Genomic DNA, 8,696 nt, shown 5'->3' on the forward strand with positions numbered 1-8,696 from the left:
GCTAATTGCTGAAATTAGTCCTAATCTGCTTTTAAAGGTTTGGAAATTTTAGAGAAAAAGTATGCAATTTAAAAAATTTTACTGGGAAAATAAATATAGAAATATTATCAACCTTCTAAGAAATTTAAAAGTAAATAGGCAGATGTAGACTAAGGTTTGGCTGGATAACCCCTTTTGCCTGTGATGTGTTCTCAGCTGTGGAATTCATGATGTCCTGTTAGTTTGGAGAGGTTCTTGTTGCCATGGATGTGGCAACAGCCTTCATTATACTCGCCTCTTCTTGGGGCAAGGGAGAGCGCTTTGAATGTAGTAGATGTGCAGTAATTGATTATTAAATAAATGAATGGGGCTTCCCTGGTAGCGCAGTGGATAAGAATCCACCTACCAGTGGAGAGGACACGTGTTCCATCCCTGGTCCAGGAAGATTCCCACATACCACGCAGACAGTAAGCCCATGCGCCACAACTACTGAACCCTCCTGCTCCAACCACTGAAGCCCACAAGCCTAGAGCCTGTGCTCCTCGATGAAGAAGCCACCACAATGAGAAGCCTGCACAGCACAAAAAAGAGTAGCCGCACTCACTAAAACCAGAGAAAGCCAGTGCAAAGCAGCAAAGACCCAGCGCAGCCAAAACCAACCAAATAAATAAACAGAAATCAGCTGTTTAAAAATAGTAATAATAAAGGACCTTGTGTGTGTGCTAAGCCGCTTCAGTTGTGTCTGACTCTGTGTGACCCTACGGACTATAGTCCGACAGGCTCCTCTGTCCATGGGATTCTCCAGGCAAGAATATTAGAATGGGTTGCCATGCCCTCCTCCAGGGGATCTTCCTGACCCCGGGACTGAACCTGCATCTCTTACATCTCCTGCACTGGCGGGTGGGTTCTTCTTTACCACTAGCGCCACCTGGGAAGTTCCATAAAGGACCTTCCCATTCTTTAAGAATAATTGGAATGGGAATCTAGCAAGCAGTGAGTTACAATGGGTTTGTTATTTTATCCACATGTTCACTCATTTATTCAGTCAACAAAATGTGCTGATCCCCTGATGTGCACTAGGCATGTTCTAGATGCTGGATGTTCACGGCAGTGCCTGAGACAGACAAGGTCCTCTCTCTGAAGGAACATAGTCCCAGAAGGGTGGCAGAACGTCAACAAGCCAGTGAGAAGGTACCCAGCGCTGGCAGCTGTGGTGTGGAGGTGTGAGTCCAGTGAGAGCTGCAGTCCCGGGGGTGGAGGCTGCGCGGCTGGAGCTGCAGGCACAGAAGAGCCGTGGAGAGGGACACCTGCTGGAGGACAGGCCAGAAGCACCGCGGCCACTCTCTCCCACCTCTGACCTCCCTGGGTTCTCCCCCTGGAGAAATACAACCTCAGCTGAAGAGTCTGAGACCAGGTGCTGCAGTCCCTGGGGGTCAGCCCCCCAGAGCACAGAGCAGGGCAGAGACAGAGCATGATCCAGGCCCAGCGGGGTCAGCCAGGAAGCTTCTCCCCACATCTGAGCACCCTGAGGGCAGGCTCTAAGTTGGGTTTACCTTTCTCTTCTCCATGGCACCCAGGGGACACAAAACTTGGCAAGAAGCACATGCTTGCTAATTTAATTGTGTGCTGTGGGGTTGGCCCTGCCTGATCTAAATGTGCGCTTCAGGCATCAGTCACCCCATGGGGACTCTGGTTCTTCACTGTCCTTGGGGAAACACGACATCTTGTTCACCATATATCATAGCAGAGTGCCTGGTACTTGTAAACATTTGCTAAATGAGGATTCTTTTTGCATGCAGAATTTTCTTTGTTACCCATATGCAGAACTGTGATAGAATAAAACATGTCTCAGCTTCAAGCCTGCACTAAATGGAAAGGTTTCATAGAGGTTAGGGAAGAAGACTTGGAGGACAGACTAATTATTTCAGTTTCCTTCCTCCTGTCTCCCTGAGGAATCCTCTCTTGTGATGGTGATGAAGAATTGATGAATTGAGGGGAGAAGGATAAATTAGGAATCTGGGATTAACAGATACACACTACTGGATGTAAAACAGATAAACAACAAGGACCCACTGTATAACACAGGGAACTCTACTCACATCTTATAACAATCTATGATGGAAAAGAATCTAAAAAAGAATATATATATGTATTCTTTTGTACATATTCATATATGTTAAGTGTAATTGAATTACTTTGCTGTACATCTGACACTAACGTAAAAAGAAAACAAAAGAATTGATGCATATTATTTCCTCTCTTAGACTATATAATGTGCTCTTTCCCCCAAATCATCATGCATTAGGAACCTTCTTCTATGGCTGGAATGAGAGGAATTTAGTCACAGACATGGACTGTCCATATTGTCTTAGAAGAGTATTTTAATAAAATCAAGAAGCGTTTAGAGCATTCTAGAAATAGAGGAACAGGGAGACCTGGGGAGGAGAGGTGAGGGGGGCAATTCTGGTATTAGACCAGTTTCCTTGAGTTCATTGGCACCAGATTTATGCAAGCACCCGAGGCTTACAGAACCCATTAAATGTAGGCTAGAGACCCATAAGAGCACTGAATTGAGAAAAGGCTGCAAGAGCTGTCTGCGCTTGTCCTTCAGAAGGGAAGAAGCAAGATCTAAGGAGGGGGCCGAGTGCAAGACCTGTGAGCCCGGAAGCGGGTGGATGGAGCGCGTGCTGCAGCGTGAACGCAGACAGAGGGGCGCTGGGGAGGCGGGCAGGGCTCTGGGAAGCTCCTTACTCCCTGGACAGCTGGGGCGGGAGATGAGAGCTACAGCTTCCAAACGGTAATCCTTCATCGTGTACAGACAACACTCTAGGAAAGCTTTTCTTTTTCCCTCCCGGGCTCACCTGAAGCCCTTCCCCAGCTCCTATGCATCCAGGAGGGCCACATGCCTACTTCCGGCCGAAGTGATGTAGATGCAATTGACATAAATCACTTCCATCCCTGGCCTACCAAACATGCATCCTGCTCAGTGTCCCCCCCATCTTGTTGAGGAGGAAAGATATCCCCAAGATGGAAAGAGAATTTCCAAATGTGGAGCCTCTGATGATAACCTAAACGTGAATGCAAAGCAAACATGGTCAGAAAGGGGGAGTAAGTTCTCCGTTCGTATCACTGGACTCTTCCCTCCTCTGGGTACATGTTGCTGGCTGGGATGGGGAGACAGTGGGAGAAATGTTTGTTGCTATGATCAGAGCCGTGCTTCTTCCTTTTTGGCACATCATCCCTTCTGGGCTACATGAATAACAGTAATTTACAAGGTTCTTCTTTTTGAAGACTGTGATCACTTCTGAATACCAAGGCGAAGTCCGGATGGAAGATCAGTTATGAGTCAGCCTGACTTACTTTATAAGGCTTTGCTTTGAAAGGGATAAGGAAAGAAACTGCATAGGATCTTTAGGTTAATCTGAGGGTACTGTTTCTGTCCAAAGGTTCAGGAAAAGTGCTTTCTCCTCTGCACCACTCCCTAAAGAGCAGATTTGGTCTGAAACTGGGTGGAAGGTTGGTGCTGGCATGAGGAATAATGCATGTTCCACCCAGGTCCATAAGCCGGCAAAAGGGCGGGGCAGGGTGTTCCCAGGGGCCACTGGTTGGATCTCTCCCCCAAAGGCCTGTCCCCTTTCCTGAAATGACCCTCCTACTGCTCTTCTCTGTACCACTCTGAGGGCAGGAAAGCAGAGAGGAAGGCCTGAGTATCTTTTCACTGCTAGTCTTTCTACCGAGTTTGCCAAGTACACGGTGTGCGAAATGGTTATTCCTTTGAAACACAAAGGAGTAATTTCATGAAATAACTTCCTGTGTATCATGATTTGGATAGATGGTATATGAATGTTGGGGGAGGGGAGTGAGTGGTGGTGCTCACCTGCAGAGAAACTTGGAGTTCTGTGGGGGTTCAAAGAAAATGCAAGAAGACTCTGGGGCCCTTGGCTGGGAGGCTCACGATTGGGAATGTCACCTCTGCTTCTTTTGGGGGCCCAATCCCTGGTGGCTAAGTAGTAAAAAAAAATTCACCTGCAATGTGGGAGACAAAGGTTCCATCCCTGGGTTGGGAAGATGCCCTGGAAGAGGGCATAGCAACCCACTCCAGTATCCTTGCCTGGGAAATCCCATGGACAGAGGAGGCTGGCGGGCTACAGTCTATGGGGCTGCAAGAGTAGGACATGACTTAGCGACTAAACCACCACCACTAGTCTCCGTACCTGGTCATGAGACTTGGGGAAGCTTAAGGAAAAGTTATTTCTGCCATTTAGAATTTTCTAGAAATGACTGAGATGGCCTCAACTGAGTTTTAATATTTTACTACTAGGACTTCCCTGGCGGTCCCAGTGGTTAAGACTTTGCCTTCCAATGTAGGGGGTATGGATTCCATCCTTGGTTGCAGAGCTGAGATCCCAATGCCGGAGCCAAAAACCAAAACAAAAACCAGAAGCAACATTGTAAAAAAAAAAAAAAAATTAAGAAGGACTTTAAAAAATGGTCCACGTGTAAAAGAAAAAAAACTTTACTGCTAACTCAGATCAAAGGTTGAACACCTCGTGTTGGTAACATGTCATTTGGTCATTTGGATGATGAGGTGGAAGGGAAAGGCTGTGAGGCTGGTCTCCGCAGCAACACGATTTCATTTCCTAAGCGGTGGTTTCGTTGCAAATGATGATGACTTCGAGTCTGTTCCGGGTTGGCTGTGGTCAGGGGGAAATCAAGATGAGAAACCACACTTAATCTATAACTCATGCACGGTCAGGACTGACAGACAAACCTGGGCTCCTGTCTGAGTCACAGAGCAAGGCATTAGCAATGCTTTATCCCTTTTTATTTTTCACTAGTCTTCAGGTTATTGGAACAGCTTTTTAAATGATTTGTTGCTTCCTTTTTTGTTGTGTTTCGTTGAGGTGAGTCATCATGAAAACAAAATAAAGAAGAACAAAAAAGAAACCAGCACCCAGCTATCACAGAACACTTCAAAGCTGCCCGCGTCTCATCACTGACAAAGCGCTTGTTGAATGCAGCTTTATTGATGGTGAGGAGATTATAAACAGGATATACCTTTTAGTTTGTTGTTCCTTATACAGTACAAGAATGTTTTAAGCAAACAGAGAAATTTTTGGCCAAAATTTGCTAAATAAACACAAAGACTTTTAAGGAGTATTCAAGACAAGTATTTTATTTCTGGTTCCCTGAGAGGGGCATTTAAATGATCTTTACCCTCTCAATGTGCTGAAGGGTAAATTGTTAATGTTTTAGCATCTTTAGTTCTCATAATTACCATGGAGGAGTGTTTAGGAAAGTAGTCTGCAATTTTTAAAATATGAAAGCACATATTGAAAAATAATTCCTTTGAATTATTTTTGTGCTGGAGAATATAACCATCAGTGGCTGGGCTGGGAATTCTAGTTTATTCAGAGAAGACTCATTCAGAGTAGATGGCATAAACTCATTTCTTTGTAACTCTGGAAAAAAAATAATTAAATGAAGTGATATTAGTTTCTTTTATCTAATAACTTGGATGAATTTGAAAGATATTTGGCCAGGGTAACCAGCAAAAGATGGACCTCTTAACACTTACATATTTCCAGGCAAACCTCTAACTACACGCACGTTTGTAAGATACACTTACTATAATGCTGCTCTGCCTTAAGTCATAGAGCCAGTCAGTACATCCTCACATCCTTCTTACCTCAATTATACCTCCTCACTCATAACACTCCACTACCATCTAATCCTGGTTTGGAATTATATTCATCTGCACCATCACTGACCTCCTATTCATAACCATTCTTACAACATAGGAAGCAAAAATAAAACCCATCCAACGCTGCTGAAAGCAACTAGCACATCAGGGATAACAATCTGGCACCAAAAGTCTAACTAAAAATGGACAGACTACAGTCTGGTATCCTGGAAACCTTCACATCAGATCTCTGGCCCATTCCAAAAAAGAGAGCTTGAATTTTATTATTTCAGCTGCTGGGTGGCCTGCTATTTCTCTGATACATTGAACTAATGCTTTTATTTCATCAGAGAACTCTGGTATTACAAAAATAACAAGTCCTTGGCTTTCATAAAAATAAAAAGAGGAACAGGGTTGGATCCTAAGGCCTGGAAGTGTGATTGATTATAAGTTTAAAACATAATGAAAATGAAGTAATTTTCCAGTTGGAAAACATGGAGACGTCGTCAAGTTTTCTAGGAACACCTGCTTCAGTAGTTGGGTTAAAGAGTGGGTTTCCCTTACATGTGGCTGGTGACAGACATCATTTTGATGCTATATAGTTCCATGTCTTTCAATTGTCCATGCAGGATGTTCCAAGATGTAAAACTTTCACCAACCCTTATGTTCCATGCTCCCTACTAATTTGTTATGTCAGAAATTCTGGAATTCCAAATTTCTATCAGTTTTTTGCTTATTGACCTAACTGTTGAGGCAGACGAAACAACAGCAGTATACCCAGGAATCTGGTTAGCGAGGATATTTGTATGCTCTGAGTCTTCAGGCAACCAAAGTAGAAAATACATTAAATGGCCATCTCAAACGATCTGTCCATTCTAACACACGCTCTCTTCCAGAAAGTCACTACCGAATTTATGCATATTTTATCAAGCTCTGATGGATGAAAAATCTACTTTCAGCATCTTTTCTCATTCTTCCATGATAAAATATTATAATTGATTGATTGTTTTTCATTCAAATCTTAGGTTCCCCACTTCAAATGTTTCTAAGATCTCGGTGGGAGACACATCTCGTGGTGAGCCTCAAGAAATTATGTCTACTTATTGCCCACTTATGGCCTGTAACCTACAATATGTCACTTTTCTCTCTCAAAATTAACAATGTGCTGCTATAGGTTTCTCAATTGTATAAGAATATATCATAGCAAACTAAACAATATTACAGTCACCCTCATGTTGGCTTTGGAAATTGTGGCCAAAATAATTTATTATAAATTAAAAGTTAATTTTACCCCTAGTGCTGCAAGGACAAAAGTCTATCTATATGTTGTACATTGTGACTTAAGAGCTCAGTGATATAACCAGCTCCATACACTGGCTTCTCACATGGCTTTATTTTTCAGCCTGGGACAGTAAAGAATCAAGGAGCAGGTCTGTTCTGTATTGCCCTGCATGGGGAGAGGAAACAGCCCAATGTTTTTATATTAATAATGTCTTATTCTCAACCTACGGTGTTTTAGCCTTTACCCAATTGTTACCATTAAACGCGCAGAGACTGAACTTTCTATCAGGGGCAATGATATAAAATTGTTCCACAAAATGTACTTTATGAACCACTTTTCACAGTTCAAATAAAATATCTTAAATATAAATATTGTAACTCTAGCCATAACCTATCTACACAAGGTGGGAGAGGAGGGGGTTCATGGAAGCCCAGTTATACTGTCATAGATACTCATGTTTCACCATTTAAATACTTTGTCTTATTTATTCAAAATCCATTTGCACGTAACCCATAATTGATAGGCCCTTCCTCTCCAAAACAAATGAACTATCAAAGAATAAAAGGATAAATTATAAGAAAGGAAAATATATATCATTTACTACCATCATTCCTTTGCTCCCAAACTTGGCAAACATAATAAAATAAAAAAGGGATATGGAGTGGATATAGTTTCATTTGTAAAGCTAATTTGCAACAGATGAAATTTTAAAAATATGTAATCAAATGGGCATATATTAACATTTCAATGGGAAATGAATGTGTTAGATTTTTAATTAAGAAATCAGGATTGATATGAAATGGTAAACAACAGGATTTACCAACAGGAAAATCCATTCATCCCACTTCTGCCAAATCCAGAAATTCTAAACATTTCCTTCATTCTCACTCATCTAAGAGTAGAAGAAATCAAATTATTGTTACTGGCTCCATAACCTTTGGGCTGTGTATACTTTAAGTTAATGATATTTAAGGACAGACTTTTATTTGATGTTCTTCTGGGGGTCCTACATGAAGGTCAAGGTTGCCTTTAACCATCTTGGGGTAGTTTTTAGGTTAGCAATTATATCAGTAATATCAATATTTGCAATCCCTTTAACAGGGAAGCAAAGTAAAGTGCAAATACTTCCAGGAGAAACAGGAAAAAGATTTAAATTTACACTAGAAATGAAATGACTGATGTCAGTTTCTTCTCTGAGAGTAGGATTTTATGGTAGGAAATACTCTGGAGGGCCTGAGGCATGGAGGAGGGGATCAACCTTAATCCCAAGGCGTCAACCTGGCAGCCCCGGGTGGAGTCCCGGTTACTTTCCAGTCGGACTCTCATCTTAAGCTTTATTATTTTCCTCCTGAGATGCCTTTTGAAATTTTTTACTCAGGCACGCATAGGAAAAGAAATTGCATTGAAACATAGAATTAAATCTTGAGTCCTTATGAATCCAGATGGACTTCCATTTTAAAATAAAGTCTATAAAGAATATTTTTAATTTCCTAAAGAAAAACTAAGAGGACAATCAACTTCTGTACGAGAGATCTCTTACTCACATAAGCTTCATGTGTTACTAAAAGGCGGAAGCGCCATCTCCAAGGTGGGTGTAACCGCTCTAGTTTAAAAAGGATGCAGCGATGAAGTGCGCACCGCGAGTCCTGCCTGCCACCCAGTGGCCGCTGAAATCAACGGTTTCTTGACTCTTGGCTCTGGCTCTGTCTTTAGATTAAAAAATAAATAAATAAAATCGACAGAGGGATAGAC

General features: G+C 42.2%; 1 long non-coding RNA gene across 3 annotated transcripts in view; it reads left to right on the forward strand.

Moving 5' to 3' along the window:
* LOC139031465 (uncharacterized) overlaps positions 1-8,676 on the forward strand; it is a 31,616-nt gene extending 22,940 nt beyond the window's left edge. For 2 of the 3 annotated variants that reach the window (XR_011483964.1, XR_011483962.1), the window contains exons 3-4: positions 4,884-5,011; positions 6,688-7,313. This is a non-coding gene — a long non-coding RNA (uncharacterized lncRNA). Of the gene's footprint in view, positions 1-4,883; positions 5,012-6,687; positions 7,314-8,160 lie in introns of those variants that run through there. The other variant, XR_011483963.1, reaches the window with a different exon arrangement.
* Positions 8,677-8,696: the final 20 nt, after the last annotated feature.

Source organism: Odocoileus virginianus, chromosome 27 (genome assembly GCF_023699985.2).
Source record: "Odocoileus virginianus isolate 20LAN1187 ecotype Illinois chromosome 27, Ovbor_1.2, whole genome shotgun sequence".
NCBI classification, from domain to species: domain Eukaryota; kingdom Metazoa; phylum Chordata; class Mammalia; order Artiodactyla; family Cervidae; genus Odocoileus; species Odocoileus virginianus.